The 18,631-nt window shown below is 37.5% G+C and overlaps 1 protein-coding gene across 1 annotated transcript in view; it reads left to right on the top strand.

Annotated features, from left to right (window-relative positions):
• Window positions 1-18,631, top strand: part of C1_1H12orf42 (chromosome 1_1 C12orf42 homolog) — a 1,726,734-nt gene that overhangs the window by 1,308,381 nt on the left and 399,722 nt on the right. The gene's annotated exons all lie outside the window — the stretch shown is intronic.

Below are 18,631 nucleotides of genomic sequence, written 5' to 3' on the forward strand. Positions count from 1 at the left end.
GATTAGTGCTGCAGAATGAAAAATTAGGGCACATTTTGAGTGACTTCTCAAATCCTTTTCTATTTCATTAAAACATTCTGGCATGCAGTCTCCCAAAATGGCCACCAGAGACAAAAGAGCCCAAATGTAGCCCAAATATCACCCAGATGTAGCCCAAGTATAGCCCAATGACAGAATGTCCCAGAGTGTTCTAAAGAACAACTAGAGCGCTAACAGTCCTACTTATTACAAAGGTATGGCACACCTGAAGCCATCTTGATTGGAATAAAGTGGTAACTCTTAAAACATTTAATTTAAAAAGAAACATGAGGGGGTATATTTTGCCATAGAAAGTATGATTAGTGCTGCAGAATGAAAAATTAGGGCACATTTTGAGTGACTTCTCAAATCCTTTTCTATTTCATTAAAACATTCTGACATGCAGTCTCCCAAAATGGCCACCAGAGACAAAAGAGCCCAAATGTAGCCCAAATATCACCCAGATGTAGCCCAAGTATAGCCCAATGACAGAATGTCCCAGAGTGTTCTAAAGAACAACTAGAGCGCTAACAGTCCTACTTATTACAAAGGTATAGCACACCTGGAGCCATCGTGATGGGAATAAAGTGGTAACTCTTAAAACATTTCATTTAAAAAGGAACAAAATGAGGGGGTATATTATGCAATAGAAGGTATTATTAGTGCTGCAGAAAGAAAAATTAGGGCACATTTTGAGTGACTTTTCAAATCCTCTTCTATTTCGTTAAAAAATTCTGACATGCAGTCTCCCAAAATGGCCACCAGAGACAAAAGAGCCCAAATGTAGCCCAAATATCACCCAGATGTAGCCCAAGTATAGCCCAATGACAGAATGTCCCAGAGTGTTCTAAAGAACAACTAGAGCGCTAACAGTCCTACTTATTACAAAGGTATGGCAACCTGAAGCCATCTCGATTGGAATAAAGTGGTAACTCTTAAAACATTTAATTTAAAAAGGAACAAAATGAGGGGGTATATTTTGCCATATGAATTATGATTAGTGCTGCAGAAAGAAAAATTAGGGCACATTTTGAGTGACTTCTCAAACCCTCTTCAATTTCATTAAACAATTCTGACATACAGTCTCCCAAGATGGCCACCAGAGACAAAAGAGCCTAAATGTAGCCCAAATATCACCCAGATGTACCCCAAGTATAGCCCAATGACAGAATGTCCCAGAGTGTTCTAAAGAACAACTAGAGCGCTAACAGTCTTACTTATGACAAAAGTATGGCACACCAGAAGCCATCTTGATTGGAATGAAGTGGTAAGTCTGAAAACACTCAATTTAAAAAGGAACAACATGAGGGTGTTAATTTTGCCATAGAAAGTATGATTAGTGCTTCAGAAAGAAAAATTAGGGATCATTTTGAGTGACTTCTCAAATCCTCTTCTATTTCATTAAAAAAATTCTGACATGCAGACTGAAACATGCACTTTGAATACCAGCAACAGACGTCCCTGGTGAGCAGTAGCTTTACTACAGTGATCTAATGTGCAACTAGAGTGCTAACATTCAGAATTTATGGCAAATGTGTGACACATCTGAATGCCTTCTTGATGGAACCAAAGTAAACAAGCATTGAAAATGCAATAGATCTCGCCCTCGTTTAAGTTAAAGCCATTCTGTTTGTAATGAGGTGGCTTTTTAGCTTTGCTTTTATTAGTGTTTTTTCAACTTTCATGTAAATAACATGCATCTGTATGCATATAAGTATATGTATGCATGCATTTATGTTTGTATTTATATAGATATACAGATGATATATGTTTATATATGTATGTATATATATATATTCACTGAAAAAACCATAGGCTATAGACCATATATAGTTAGGAATTAGCATTTACAAAACCTTGAAAATTCACTGAAAAAACCATAGGTTATAGACCATATATAGTTAGGAATTAGCATTTACAAAACCTTGAAAATTCACTTAAAAAACCATAGGTTATAGACCATATATAGTTAGGAATTCGCATTTACAAAACCTTATTTTACTCACACAAAACCATTGAAATTCCATATATAGTTAGTTGCACTAACTATATATCGCGCACCCGCAATCCACTGCTGATGATGTCACATATTACATCATTCATGACATGGTCAGTGACATCACTGATGACATCACTGATGACATCTCAAATGACATCACTGATGACATCACTGATGACAACATCCAGTGACTGTATGTTTCTGTAAAGTTAAAATATGTCTTACATATTGAAGAATGAGTGGATGTATAAGTGTCTGGATGAAGGATTTAGCAGGTGCATGACTGACTGTATGAGTGAGTGATTAAATGTGTCTCACTGAGTGCATGGGTTAGTGACTAAACTGTCTTAATTTGTGCATCATTATGTCTGTTGTTCTGTAAACTGTTGCATGTGTTGATAAGTAGCTATATGAGTAACTATATGGGTTATTGATTGGTTGCCCAAGTATTTGTATGGGAGACTGAGTGTGTGTGGCTGGGAGGTGTATGACTCTGTGCATAGATGTGTGAGCAGTTGATTCACTAGATGTATGGTTTCAAAAGTGCATGTGGAAACAGCTGTATGGGCGGTTGACTGTGTGCATGAGTGTATTGGTGAGTGAATGGATATCTCAGTGCTACATGTCAAAGTAAGTACATATATAAAACACAGTACATGTGAGAGTTGACATATATAAATAACTGTGCATAAGAGCCAGTGAATGTGTGAGTGGCTGTATGGATCATTGTGAACTTGTATCAGGGATTGTATAAGAGAGTAAATATGTGTTAGTATATGTTTGAATAAGTAAAGTTTGTATAACTGTATAGTTGAGGAAATGGAGGTGTGATTGATTCTTTGCATGACTGACTAGGTGTGTGAGTAACTCCATGGATGAGTGACAGTCTGTGAGTGTCTGTTTACACTGATTATATCTAAGGTTATATTAGAGTCTGAAGAGGTTCATCGTATTATCACATGAATGATATCATCAGTGATGTGATCAGTAATGTCAAATGAGATGTCATCAGTGATGTCATTTGAGATGTCACCAGTGATGTCATTTGAGATGTCATCAGTGATGTCACTGACCATGTCATGAATGATGTAATATGTGACATCATCAGCACTGGATTGCGGGTGCGCGATATATAGTTAGTGCAACTAACTATATATGGAATTTCAATGGTTTTGTGTGAGTAAAATAAGGTTTTGTAAATGCGAATTCCTAACTATATATGGTCTATAACCTATGTTTTTTTAAGTGAATATATATATATATAAAATATATAATATATTTACCGTAGGATAGCGGGAGAGTACAATTTAATATTACCACTCCAGTGAGTGCAACAGTAGGGAAAACACACTCCAGTGAGTGCAACAGTAGGGAAAACATTGGATAGCATAGGGGTAAAAATTACTATTCCCACTCCAGTGAGTGCAACAGTAGGAAAAGCGTTGGATAGCGTAGAGGTAAAAATTATTATTCCCACTCCAGAGAGTGCAACAGTAGGTAAAGCGTTGGATAGCGTAGGGGTAAAAATTACTATTTCCACTCCAGAGAGTGCAACAGTAGTGAAAGCATTGGATAGCGTAGGGGTAAAAATTACTATTCCCACTCCAGAGAGTGCAACAGTAAAGAAAGCGTTGGATAGCGTAGGGGTAAAAATTACTATTCCCACTCCAGGGAGTGCAACAGTAGAGAAAGTGTTGGATAGCGTAGGGGTAAAAATTACTATTGCCACTCCAGAGAGTTCAACAGTAAAGAAAGCGTTGGATAGCGTAGGACTAAAAATTACTATTCCCGCTTCAGACAGTGCAACAGTAGGGAAAGTAATGATTTAATATATTAATAAATATAAATTAAATATCAATACCAAAATTATTAAAATTATACCAATTTAATATTATGTAATAATTAATCAATTAAAAATACAAATAAATATTAGTTATTAAATGTATTACCTATCCATAATTAATTAACAACTAATTAATGTTCAATACCAAAAACGAATTAATAATACAAATTAATACCAATTAATAATTTATGAACAGTATATTAATTATCAATACACAAAAAGTATTTTTACTATGTAATTAATTACAATTAAATTACTGCCCACCCTATTCCCCTATAAACCCACAACCCGCTACAGAAAATAAATTAATAAAATTAACATAATTATCAATTAATAAACATTAATTACCAATTAAAAATAATTACCAATTAATTCAAAATGAATACCAATAAATATATTAAAGTATTTAATTAATTAAATTAAATTACTTCCCACCCTATTCCCCTATAAACCCACAACCTGCTACAGAAAATAAATTAATAAAATGAACATCATTATCAATTAATAAACATTAATTACCAATTAAAAAATAATTACCAATTAATTCAAAATGAATACCAATAAATACATTACATTATTTAATTAAATACAATTTAATTACTTCCCACCCTATTCCCCTATAAACCCACACCCGCTACAGAATTAAATTACGTAAAAATAAATAACATAAAAATAATTACTTAAAATAACTTACAAAAATAGCATACACTTTTCACACATATACTAAACATATAAAACACTTTAAAAAATTCGATATAACAACAAATTCAATATTCTGACTTTCTCTATTTTAAAAATCGATATTAAATTACATACCTTCAATTCAATATTTTTCACCACTATATTCTGTCCATTTGATATTTCCTCCATTCTATATTTGGATTTCGATATTTTGTCCATTCAATATTTTGAATTCAATATTTTGTGTAGTTACCATTTGATGCACTAAATAAACATCATTAAGCAACAAGTCTTGCCTGCGGAGTCTGTTTCCCGGTACTGCGCCGCTCCCTGTGATGGTTGCATCGCTTGGATCCTGATGTGACATATATATATATATATATATATATATATATATATATATATATATATATATATATATATATATATATATATATATATATATATATATATATATATATATATATATATATATGTATATATATATATATATATATATATATATATTCACTGAAAAAACCTTAGGTTTCGGATATGTTATATTTAGGAATTAGCATTTAAAAAACCTTAGAAATTCACTGAAAAAACCATAGGTTTCAGGGGTGTTATAGTTAGCTGGACATTTCACTCGTACAAAACCATTGAAACTCCTCAGTTATAGTTAGTTCTACTAACTATAACTCACGCGCCCGCAATCCACTGCTGATGATGTCACATAATACATCGTTCATGACATGGTCAGTGACATCACCGATGACATCACCGATGACATCTCAAATGACATCACTGATGACATCACTGATGACATCATCCACGTGACAATCTGATACACCTCATCATACACTAGTATAACCTTTCAACACTCATTATAAAATATGGAGTACCATATTTGAAACCATCGACACACCAATACAAGTTTGTGGACGCCAGGACATGAAAGACGCAAGTTTGATGCCCAGGAAATCAAAAGAATCAATTCTCTCTAGTGTCTTTCCCCCTATTACTGTGCTCTCTCCAAACTTTTTGGTATGATTAAATGCTATAGATTTACTTTTGGCCATGCTCCAAGCAAATAAAATGTATATGTATATATATATATATTGCAGTACTCTATCCTTCCAGAATCCAGTAAGCAAACCACGGACTCAGATAGACAACGCGGACCCAATTTTTTCCTGCGTTTCTTCATTTATTTAAGTTTTCCGCCCTGCATCAGTATGCCGCCATGGCGCGTTTCGGTCCGACCTGGACCTTGATCACATGACGCGTTACTCATGGACCGGTGCCAAATTTAAAGTGCAAGGTAACACAAAATTGTAAACAGCTGTGACATTACAAAAATAGAACTGAAAAACAGACTATGTAACGCACTATATATATAAATCAGACTGCAAAAAGATTTACATGGGGATACCAGTGGAATGTACAAGTTAAAATCACAAATATATACAGAATTTCATAAATGTACACCTTCATATATGTAAAAAAATATATATACATCTCTATAAAAATATATAATACCTTTCGTAATAAATAAAGACATTTTTAGTACATAGCTCCTTAATTGATTTACGGAACTATAACCACATAATTTTAATATGCAGCAAGGCCACTGGTCACACACTTTACGTGCTTCCATCTGCAGTCTGTAATTCGCTGTTTACATTATATATATATATATGCAGTATGTAGTCGACCAAACACAACCAATCTTGCCGTGCAGAAGGAAGAAGCGAGACCCAAAATCTTGGTGATGTTATTTTATTGCCCAACACCAGTCAGCCATGACGCGTTTCGGCTCTGAAAAGCCTTGATCACATGACACAGTCATGGGGGCTGGCAACCCATTTTTAAAGTGCTAGAGTGCCTATTGTGTAATAAACATAGTAAACATACTATGAAACTTTCTGCATGAATGCATAAAACATACTGTGCAAAAATGGCAAACCTGGATTATTAAAAGTATTTATAGCTGTATAATACAATTAAAACACTCTCCTTAAGCCATGTTCAGAGTAAAAGATGTCGCACAGTCGAGACTAATAGACAATGAGATACAGACCAATCATGATAAAACATAAATAATATGAATGTTTTAAAACACATAAAAATTACCAATCTGTACCGCTGTCTAAAAAAAAAAATATATATATATATATATATATATATATATATATATATATATATATATATATATATATATATATATATATATATATATATATATATATATATATATATATATATATATATATATATATATATATATATATATTGTACAAAGGAGTCACAGTATCTCTTAATGCAACTAAACCCACTGTATAATAGATTCTTAATACAGGGGTTAATATGTGCAAAGCAGGCAACTTCACATTGACCATGGTTACATCCTGTGAACACACAATTGAGGCCATGTGGGCTACTCCTGCCGACTGTGCAAACTCTACTGTATGTGCAAATTTACGCAATAGTAATATCACTGTGATACCAAAGTGTGTAAAAAGAAGTGTGCATAAGTGTTTAAAAACTGGACAAAATGTCTCATATTTCAAAAGAAGGTTTCATAAAACCAAATGTGAAGGTTAAGGGTAGTTTTGGCTAAGCTTCAAATACAAAGGCATTAATAGATACGAAAATTGATGAACAATGGAAACTCATTACAGGTAAGTATATCAGTCCTCACTGTTGTTAAGCCCGTTAGGCATCTTGGTATCAAGCATGATTATATATCTGGTTTCTAGTTTGCGTAATAGTGTTTCTCTATCGCTACCCCTTATCTGGGGAGGCACACAATCAATTACAAAATAGATTAACTCAGTGGGATTTTTCCCGTGATATTTCTCAAAATGCCTGGCTACAGGATACGTGGGGTCTGCATTGCTTATCGCTCTTAAATGCTGCAGAATTCTTTTGTGCACTTGTGGTCTTGTGCTCCCCACGTACCTTAAACTGCAAGGACATTCTAAAACGTAAACTGCAAATTCAGACCTGCAATTAAGTTTCTCTCTAATTTTGACTGGATGTGGGGATAGTGGTGTCATAAATTCTGATCTACTACTACCGTTTTTACAAGCTTTGCAGTAAGCACATCTCAGAAATCCCTTACTTGCTCCTAGCCACGAGCCCGTGACTACTTCGGGGATACTTCAGACCAAGTTATCCTGCATAGACCTAGCTTTTCTGTAAGTAATGCTAGGTGTTTTGGTGACTGTGTTGCCCACTATCGGGTCACTTGTTATTAATGACCAATTCTCTTTAACTATCCTGCGGACGGATTTATGTTGATTGCTATACCCAATGATAAGACGTGTTTCATTGGCTGCCTCAGATTTGGGCCTTTTAACACCATCCACCGCTGGACACAGGAGCTTCATTCTTTCCTGCCCATATGGATATCAGATGATAATGCTTAATGCGTGGTGAAGGCATGCATTGTAAAGCCATGCTTGGTATCACAACACGTTGTCAAGGTCAATGCATTGTAACAATTGCGTGGTAAAGGCATGCATAGTTATGACAGGCGTGGTAATATCTGATATTAGCAGAAGGGTCTCTGAGCACTCAGACAATACTTTATTGATTTATGGTTATGCAGGCCTATCCATATAATAAACTCAATAAATAAAATAATATTTAAAAATAAGTGTAACACATTGAAGGCCTTGGAAACAGCTGTTTTTCTTCAATATCATTAAGTAATGATCATCATGAGAAGGTAACACTAGAAAAAAATGTTGTGCAAAGAAATACCTGGATTGGATGGTTTTGTAGATTGAAAGTGGGAAGCAGGAGCTGAAGAAACAGAGGCAGAGCAAGATGGCCCCTACCTGTTGAAACAGTCAAAGCAGTTAGCCAAATAGCACATTCTGAAGTCCTATGAGATCCATAAAAGGAGCCCAGCTTATGGGACTGCAAGTGTGAATGGCTGTGTCCTCCAAGAATGCTGTACAACCAAATGTGATTGTGCTAAGAAACATACCATATGCTGGGTGCATACAGAAATCAGAATTGGAGTGGGAGGTAGTGCTTTATATACTTACTGTAGCAGCTTAATTCCATTGTCTGGTTCCAGAACCCTTGAAGATTCTAAACATCAAGACTTCTTGAAGGAAACATCTCAAGCATGTGGTCTTCTCAGAAAAGGATAATTGAATTATTCCTTACAACATTTGATGGATCTGACTCATCTGGTTCTAAAATCAAGTCCTGCAAGCCAAGTTTCAAAACAGAAGAAAGAAAAAATGGTGACAATATTTCTTAGTCAGGTAACAGAGACTCTTCTTACAGCAGGCAATGAGTCTTTATTGCATTGGTTTCAAACTTGATGTGAGGTAACTATTGGAAGGCTAGTTTTTAAAACAGGGTATGTCCTTGGCAATTAATTCTAGTTCAATTCCTAAAGTGTCCACACTATACGTACTCCTGGTTTTAATGCAAAATTATGTTGTTCCTGTGCCTAGAGGCATCACATTTGACTTCAGATTTGTGTCAAAACAGTACAGTCTGCAAACCTTTGAATCTGGAAGTTGTTTTAAGTTTAACAAGGAAAGCAAAACAACACAAAATGTCAAAACATTCATGTTTGGAAGGAACGTAGGAGCCCAGTAATAATAAAATCAAAACATATAACTATTGGAAATGTCAGAGGATCCCAAGCAAGTCATGCTGGGCTAGTGGGTGGGGATTGAACACGTAACAATGAGATTATAGTGCTTAGGAAGTTTGGGAGTGATCTATTCCTAGAAGACATTAGGTCTGTGGGTGGCTCCTGGGTAATTGACCTAGAGTACATAACATACAAACATAACATAAAACAAAAACTATACAATGACTAAGTGAGTAAGAGGTAGGGTGGAAGAATGTGAGGAGGAGTTATGTGGGATAGTGGAAAATTGCCATTGCCAAAGTTGCAAACAGGGTCAATGGCAGAGATACAGTGTGTGACAGTTTCCTTATTGTGCAGCCAAACTGCAAATAAAGACATCAAGTGTTTCCCATATACGCTGCGATGTAATAGGTTTGCCTTTGTTAAGAGACTGGGATATATGAGTGTTTCTAAGATAAGTGACCCATGCCCATCATGTATGATAGGAATTTATTTTACTGGATTTCAAGCCCTTCAGAATTGCCTTAAGAGAAATGGTAAGTAGCAGCTATAATAAAAAAAAAGTCTGAATCTGTGGGATCCATTGGTGGCTCAGCTGAGTGTGAACCAAGAATAATCAACGGGCAGGATAGAGGGATGATGGTTTTGAATATTTTATGCAGTTGGGAGGAGATGTCTAACCTGAAAGAAGACAGGCATGAGTAAGAGAAGAACATATGTGCAGCATAGCCAGGCAATGAGTTACAAGCCCAGCAAGTGTTGGTGCCTTAAAGTTTTAGTCTGAAGAGTTTAGCAGGAGTCCAGTAGAGGAAATGGGCAACAAAGAATTTTGTTTGCATCAGTGAGGGGAGTAGTCTGGGCAGAGTTTTGTCTGAATTTCCTTGCTCAGATCCTAGTGCATTGGTCTCCCCATTGTCTTTCCCTGTCATCTCCAATTCCTCTCTCCTCTCAGATCAGGATGTACCTGGGTTGGTGACCTGGCAGAAAGAATTTCCTGAAGGGTAGCCCTCTCTCCCCTCCTGCTCCATTGATTTTCATGACGGATGCCAGTCTGTTGGGTTGTGGGGCCTGGATGGGGGAATCAGATTAGGGGCTCTTGCTCCCTATCTCAAAACAGGAGGTATTTGAATTGGAGGGATTTAGAGGCTGTCTGCTTGGCCCAGAAGGCCTTCTCTCAGTTTCTGACGGGGCAGTCATTCTGATCAGGTCCGGAGGGTAAGAGCGTCATTTCTTCTCATTGCCCTAGCTTGGCCCTGCGCCTCTTAGTTTACTCTTCTTGTGGAGATGAGGCAGGAGGAGGAGTGGTTGTTGCCGCTGGCTCCCTCCACCTTGGTGTTTCCTGTGTTGCTGCAGGATATTCTGTCCAGGATGTGGTTAGCAGCCTGGGGGTGGAACTGCTACGTCTGATGCATAAGAGGGTTTCGGCTAGTTTGGCTCCGATTCTGCAGGCTGCTGGGTGCTCCTCTACTAATACATCTTACATGCGTCACTGGCATTCCTTCGATAGTGGTGTCAGGATCGGGTTTGAATCCTACTTCTTCTGACTTGTTTGAGGTGATGATGTTTCTGCAGGAGGTGGCTTCTGTGGGATTGAAGGTTGCCTCCCTTAAGCTTTAATGGGTTGCTGTTAAGGCTTTTAGGGTCTCTTGGAATAATCTGTCTGATTCCAGGGGTTTGGTGGGGCGTCTTTTCAAAGGGGTGTAGAATGCTATTTCTTTTCCTCAGAAGCTCTTCCCTTCGTGACATCTCTCTTTGGTTCTGGGTGCTTAGATGGCTTCTCAGTTTGAGCACCAGGACTCCATGATTTTCTTTTGTTGTCCCTTAAGACTTTCTGTTTGTTGGCTATTTCATGTGCTAGGCTTTTGAGTGAGCTGAGCGCTTTGTCTTTTAAGCATAACTTTTGTAGCATTTTTGATGACAGGATCATTTTGAGGCCTCTCCTTTCCTTTCATCCTAAAGTTGATTTCCAGTTCCTTGGGGACCAGAGGTTGATTTTGCCATCCTCTTGCAGGTCTCCATCTTCTTAGGAGGAAATGCAGCTGCATTGTTTGGATGTCATGGGTCTCTTCTGATTTATTGGAATAGGGTGGCTTCTCTTTGGCTTTCCGATTCCCCATTTGTGAATTTTGGCTCAGGGAATAAGGGGTTGCTGACTTTCACTTCCTCTTTGAGTCGGTGGTTTTGAATTTTGATTTTTCTGGCCAAAAAAAGCTTCTGGTAAGGTTTCTCCCTTGGGAATTCAGGGTAGATCCACAAGGGTTATGGCTACGCGCTGAGGCCCAGAGGCTTCCATTGGTGAGATTTGCAGGGCCACCACCTGGGCTTCCCCATTGATGTTTGCCTCTCATTACCAGATTATGCAGGAGGTAGACCAGTCTGAGGTGTTTAGGTCTAAAGTGTTGTCCACTATGGTGTCTGGATAGTGGTCAATTACTTTTTGTCTGTGTTGTTTAATAAACATATGATGTTGTGCATTACCATTTTTAGTAGTTCTGTTTGGCTTTGTACATCTCATTGTTGTAATGAAGGGAAGCGAGGGAGGGGACGATGAAGTAATGCTTCAATTACTTACCAGTAATTGCATTACTCCGAGTCCTCATCCCTCGATTCTATTCATTCCATCTGTCCCTCCCACCCTCTCTCCTCCCTCCCTCCCTCCCTCCCTCCCTCCCTCCCTCCCAGGTAGTCCAGACCAACCATTCATTGGTGTTGTATCAGGTTACATGGTATTGCAGGAGGAAGGAAGGGGAAGGTATTTTTTAATGGTGATAAAAATCACATAGTATGGGTGTCTGGTGAGGCAGGAATTCCCCATTGCTGTAATGAATAGAAGCGAGCGAAGAGAACTCATAGTAATGCAATTACTGGTAAGTAATTGAAGCATTTCATGCAAAGACATGGACTCATGTTAAAGTGAGAGACAAAGGTCACTGAACAACTGCAGTCTTTGTAGATAATGCCTTAAATCAAGGCTGTGCATTAGAGTCATTATTGTGCTGTTTATGGGTTTTTTACTAAGTGGTATCTCCTCATATGCATTATTATATGCTGATGAACTGGGTGTTTTAGATGAAACACATTGGTTTACAATGTCAACTGAATGTTTTAGAAAATTATTGTCGACAGCACACAAATTCGAGATCAACATAAATAAGACAAAGATTATGCAAATAGGTGGAAGAAAACCTATAAATATTCTAAGGCTTGATATTGTAAACAACTATAATATCCAGGAATTGTTTTTAATATAGTTTTACTTTTTAATGAATATCATGTAATAGTTAAAGCAAAGGGAGCGATGTCATTTTAACCACCTATACTGTGGCTTATCTTGAATTCTACTGCTTAGAGTACTAGAAATAAGATAGTCCCCATTATATTGTATGGTTTAACAGGACTTCTCTTGGAAATTGCACATGGTTTTAAACATTTGAGGGTTGGACATGTGATGTCAAGTTCCAAGATTGCGATCCCACATGGGTACAGAGGCTGTCTGGCTTGAAGTGGGGTAATGCTCTGTAAAAAATAAGATCGACATTGCTGGTTTATAATTGTTAGCCTCAATGCTTAGAATAGTAGCCTAGCATCTGATTATTTGAAAGAACTGCTAAAGTGTGACACCATCTGTGGGAAATAGATAATAAAGAAGATTAAATCGCTGGAACCATCCTAAGATGTGAATTTTGACCACAAGAAACACCTTCGCATGTTAACAAGGATCATTTACATGCTTGGCCACCGAGAGATCATTTATGGCAGATGCATCTATTATAGCATCTAAAAATACACGAATGTTTTATAAATTTGATAAAAACCTCACCTGGAATTGCTGATTATCTATCACATGGCCTAAACTCTAGATTGTGATGTAATTTGCTTATGTTTTACCTTGGTGTGCATTAGACTTGTCATAATTTAAATTTTTGGATAAGTAATTCCCAGTACCTGTTCGAAAAAAGCTGCCCACATTATTTAGCCCATTTACTGCTTCTCTGTCCACCCTCATTGATTGCATGAAAAACTTGTATTAAACCGGTCATTAGTGAAGGCGGAATAAGATCGGTGCAGAACTGATTTTCATATCTGTTAAAATTTCTATCATTATGCAGTGCACTAGCAGTCACTCTGTTTTCAATGCATTTGGTAAATGAATTATGATATTAGTATTGACTATGCATTACCTAAAGTCTGATCATGGTTTTAATTTTGTATATTCATTGCATTTATTGATGGTAACATTTAGTACACATAAGTTTGATCATGTTTATAATTCTATTTTGTTTTTATATTTTTACTGATAAATATGTTTTATGGATGAGAAATATAATACATGCTATTATTACTTCAATATTTAGGGGCCTATTCAGATGACAGGCGGACTTATTCCGCCCGCCATCCTATCGGTCATTAGGACCGCCCGCCATAAGGGCGGGGGTCCCGTGGGGGGTATTAGGATGCGCCCGTCACTGTGGCGGGCACATCCTGCATTTTTAGCATTGTGGCGGGCGGTGCTCTCAGCACCGCCCGCCACAATGCTAAAAATGCACTAATGCATTTGCATTAACAAAGCGGCAGGCACCGCGCGATGCCTGCCGCTTTGTTAATGCAAATTCAGGGGGGTATAACAGGTACCCCCCGAGTGCACCCCCACCTCTCCTTCACTCGGGGGTCCCACAGGGGGCACCCAAAGTGAAGACTGCATGCCTTTCCGTGGCGGCATCTGTTTTGGCCCATCATAATATGGCTGGCAGTGTTTAATAGACACCACCACCATATTAAACCTTTTCCACCCGGCCGCAAGGCGACCGGGGTGGAAAAGCGACAGACGGTCGTTCTGTCCGCTGCGGACCCCCCAGCCATCCTAGAGGGTCATTTCAGTGCGGATGGTGGGCGGACTGCTTCCGCCAAGCCGCCGGTGGCTACCGCCAGCCTGGTGGGGGCAATCCACCCACCATCCTAATGGGCCCCTTAGTGTTAGCTTCATTCCTAGAAATAAAATGAGGCCATTCAATTCTGGGAGAATCCTGGAATCCCCTTAAAGCCCCAAAATTCCATGACTACTGATTTTGAATAGCTCACATAGATAATGCCTCTTTGTTTATAACCTCAAACTATTACCTAAAGCTGAGATTATGATTGAAAAAGCTAACCTCATTCTAGAATCTTTGCGGCTTCATCAGGTGATCATCCATCCCATGACACAAACTTCTTATGTATATAAAAGCAAATCCTGATAACAGCCTCAATTGTTTTGGCAGTATTTTTTCTTTGCTTATTTACCATTCTGTGATTCTTATTCTCTTATTATTTTAGTCTGTGTATGTATTTTTATGCAGACACTTGCTGGCAACATCATACCAAAGGGGGAAGCTAATGCAGTAGCAATCTTTAATATACATATCGTCATATGTCAAGAAATATGATTTTTTTACACATTGAATCAGTTCAATAATTCTGGACAATATGGAAGTGCAACGCACTAGCACAAACACAAAGAAGTACTGACATCATAAGCCATATACTTGGAAGAGTGACCCATGATTGATCCCAACAACATAGTTACTGACAGATGTGACCACCCCTGTGGTAGAGTAAGGTGGGAAAGGTCTGTAGACCAACCTTCCTTTCAAGCTAGCAACAAACCCATAACAAGGTGACTTACAAAAGGAAACTTTTTGGTCCACAGAAAAAGGGAGCATGTAATTGTCTGACAATCTTGATGTTTGTATTTGTTTCAATGTAGAGTACTCGTCAGGACCAAGTAGCTTCTCTATCTAGCTGTTCTGATAAAGCAAACCCGACGTTAGGAAAACCATCTAAATGTGAGACACCCGTCTGGCTCAGACCCGTCAATTTTTTCAGGTGGCACTTCTATTAAAGTTTTGCTCCTTGGGGTCCTTTTTCCCTAATTCTTTGGTTTGGTGATGGGAGAAAATCTGTGGATGTTTCGTCTTCATTCGACTCAAAACAGGATCCGCGACGCATAACGACTTCTGCATTCACGCGAGGACCCCAATGAGCACAACTTCAATAGAAGTGCCGCCTGAAAAAATTGACGGGTCCGAGTCAGCGGGTGTCTGACAGTTAGTTGATTTTGCCAATGTCGGGTTAGCTTTATCAGAACAGCTAGATAAAGAGAAGCTACTTGGTCCTGAGAAGAACTCTACATTAGTCAAGAGTTCAAAATGCGTAGACCATCTTTTTCCAGCCATAAGAATGCACAACAAAGCCTGAATTGTGTAATTTAAGAAATATAGTGTGATTATATTGTTTACTATGGCGTTTTTTTGAACTAAGGACAAAAAGTGTTCAAACAAAAAGAAATTGTAAATACAGGGTGATTGCTGGGAATGTATTGAATGAATGTAAAGAACGTTTGAAGAGGTTGAGTGAGTGAGTAAATGGGAGAATTAGGAATGCTAACAAGATATTTTTTTATGTAATAAATGTATTCAGATGTGATGTTAAAAAATTAAAGAATTGTGGAAATTTTGAAATTTTTATATGAAAAACAAATAAAAGGAAAAGATTTATTCCAGACAGAACTAGAAGTCCATGGCATATGTTGATTCAATATGTCTGCTCATGAAAAAAGAATATAAATTAAGGAGCAGTATTTGCATTTGTTTACTTAGATACAGGTCAAAGGCTTGGCCTTACTGTTGGGAGCCCAACCCCAGTGGTATTATTAGTAGTACTTGTAAAACAGCGGTTCAACCGCTAGTGCGGCGGCGGTCCCCGACCTCCACCGCACCTTCACCACGAGTTCGGCAGTCCGATCGACTGCCAAGCTCATAATCAGGCCCCTAGAGTTTTGGTTCATAGGATACTCTAACACAAAAGTAATGGAGTACCCTCTCCTTTAAACTGTCAGTCTGCCTGTAGTAAGGTAAAATATAGTTACTCTGTTATTTACATGTATATTGCTTTAATAGAAGGTTGTTTTCCTTCAATCTTATCTACATCACTATGTTCTAGAATGTTACTTGGTTAAGGCAGATGATGCTTTGCTGTTGATGTAGACAGTCATGGGTCTGTCTTATGGAATAAACTTTCTTCAATCAACTTGAGAAGAATTCCTGGATTTATTTATCTTTGCCATTCTGGAAACTTCACTTACTACATTGCCTTCACTATTTAGAGATGGTTGGACCATCAGCTTTCCATCAGAGTTGCCTTTTTGGCTCTGTCAATAGAAAACTTTATCCAGTGGCCTATCAGAGTGCTGGCCAATTGAGTAAGGGCATCAGCAGTATAGAATCAGCCACATCACAGTACGGGTAGATGACGTTTCACACTTCACCCTTGAAGTTGGCAAGCTATTTCCAATTATTCTCAGCTTTGCTTGTGGATGAGCCTTACTGAAAAAAAACGTTTTTGCAAGAAAAGTTTCTTGCAAGAGCTATTGACTGAAAGAGTGCTCCTTCTAAAGGTGTTTTTATGAAGTTACAGAGCAAAAAAACATTGTACCATTGCACACCTGTGCCTTAGAGCTTATTGTCAGCTTCAGGATCAGGACAATAACTATCTATGTTTTCAACTTGTGATGGAAGAGGAGAAGTGGTGTAAGCAAATAGGCCACCTGGATGATAATTTGCATTTTCATGATCACACTTTTTATTTGTGAAATTCTTCACACTAATGCTGGTAATCCTGTAGGAAACCAAAGCAAAGTGAGGACAAACTTCCATCTCAGTATGCTGGAAACTGAAATTTTGCATTCTAATTTATGTATTTGATCTAATTAATAACTAACATCCACTTGAACAAACTAATTTGCATGGCATTTTAAATCAATCTAGAGTTCTTTCTCAAGGTTTGAACAAACAGAAGCCTTTTCTCCAGCTTCCTTGGTTCTGTCTACAAAATAAGAGAACATTCATTTTCTCGAACATATCGAAGCCTGTCCATCTTTATTTAAATTTGCATATATTGCTAACCCCAAAAAACTTTCCTTCACACACCAATCCCACACACAGCTCCGGCAGGAATATGGGTAATTTCACAAAATATTGAAGTGATTGAAAGAGATACCTGGACATCTAATGTAGTGTTTTGATTCTCGAGTCAGATACTGATTTGACTGAGAACCTTCTAAAACCACATTTCTGACTGCCTGACTACATGTGTAAAACACGTTACAAATGCATTAGTTAGTGTATTTTCAGAAAAATCATTAATACTTCGCCGACGCTCATTGGAAAGATCATTTTAATCTTAATTGAGGAACAAGCAGACGATGATTGTTGATTTGAATTTACGGATATATCCGATATTTGTAATGAATTAAATATATCACTCTGAGGTAAAATTCAAACATACTAACCCTAAACTGAACAACACATAGTAATGAATGTTGCAGCAATAAAATCCCTTGAATATGTTAATAAAATGCTTTTAAACATGCATGTTTTATTTTGCTTTTTTTTAATAAAGTTATTATTCAGTTCTTGACATTTCATTCATTACATTCATTACAATAAATCCAGGATATATAATGATAGCCTGAAAAAACAAACGATATAATAATACCATCCCTGAGGACATACAGAAACATAAACATTTTAACTCCGACAACATGCATCGAACTTTAATCAAAATAGGTTTCCCATATTTTAGCAAATGTACGCAATCCCCGAATCCTTTGTGCAAATATAAATTCACTTTTCCTGACTCTCTTAATTTTATGATACCACTCATCGACAGATGGAACTGTATCTGTCTTCCAATACTTAAGAATCAGTGATCTAGCCACTGCTACTATGATATACAAAAGTTTTGCCAGTGACTCATCCAGATTAAGCTCTGGATCAAAACCAAATATAATCAGTTTTTCATAACTAGTGACCGTACAATGTAAGTAAAGAGAAAGCAAAAAAAAAAATACCATCCCAGAATGCCTTAATTTTGGGACAGAAAGCTATTATATGGGACCAATTAGCTAGATCCGGTTGAGTGCACCTAAAACAAGTAGACGACGTAGTAGTAAACATTTTGGCAACGGCTGCAGGAGTATAGTATAAAAGCATTTGTCTCCAGTTGGCACCTCTCAGTACCATAAAATTATATTTATTTAAGATTTTCCAAGTATTATCAGAAAGTTTAAGACTTTCATACTTCTGCCATTTTTTAATTGCTTTGGTGCTCACATCTTCGTCTCTACTCTGCACTAAGCTTCTCCATTTTCCAGGTTTCTTGAAAAGTGGGGATCAAAAAAGGTCATTTGTTAAGTGTGAAGGTTGATTTATCTGCGTTAGATCAGTTTGAGCCAACGCCTTATACAGTGAGTTATATGAGCCCATATGAAGAAGGTTTCCACCAATTAAGGAAGCCATCTCATTAGGGGTCAACCAAGCTTCATTTCCCACGAAGCTGGATAGTGTTATAAACCCCGATCTGGCCCAATTTTGTATGATTTCTGGCCCCATTTTTATCCCGAAGCCAAAAACGGCTTCGCTTAATTGAGTTATTAAGTCTAGGAGGG

Source organism: Lissotriton vulgaris, chromosome 1_1 (assembly GCF_964263255.1).
Source record: "Lissotriton vulgaris chromosome 1_1, aLisVul1.2, whole genome shotgun sequence".
In the NCBI taxonomy this organism is placed as follows: domain Eukaryota; kingdom Metazoa; phylum Chordata; class Amphibia; order Caudata; family Salamandridae; genus Lissotriton; species Lissotriton vulgaris.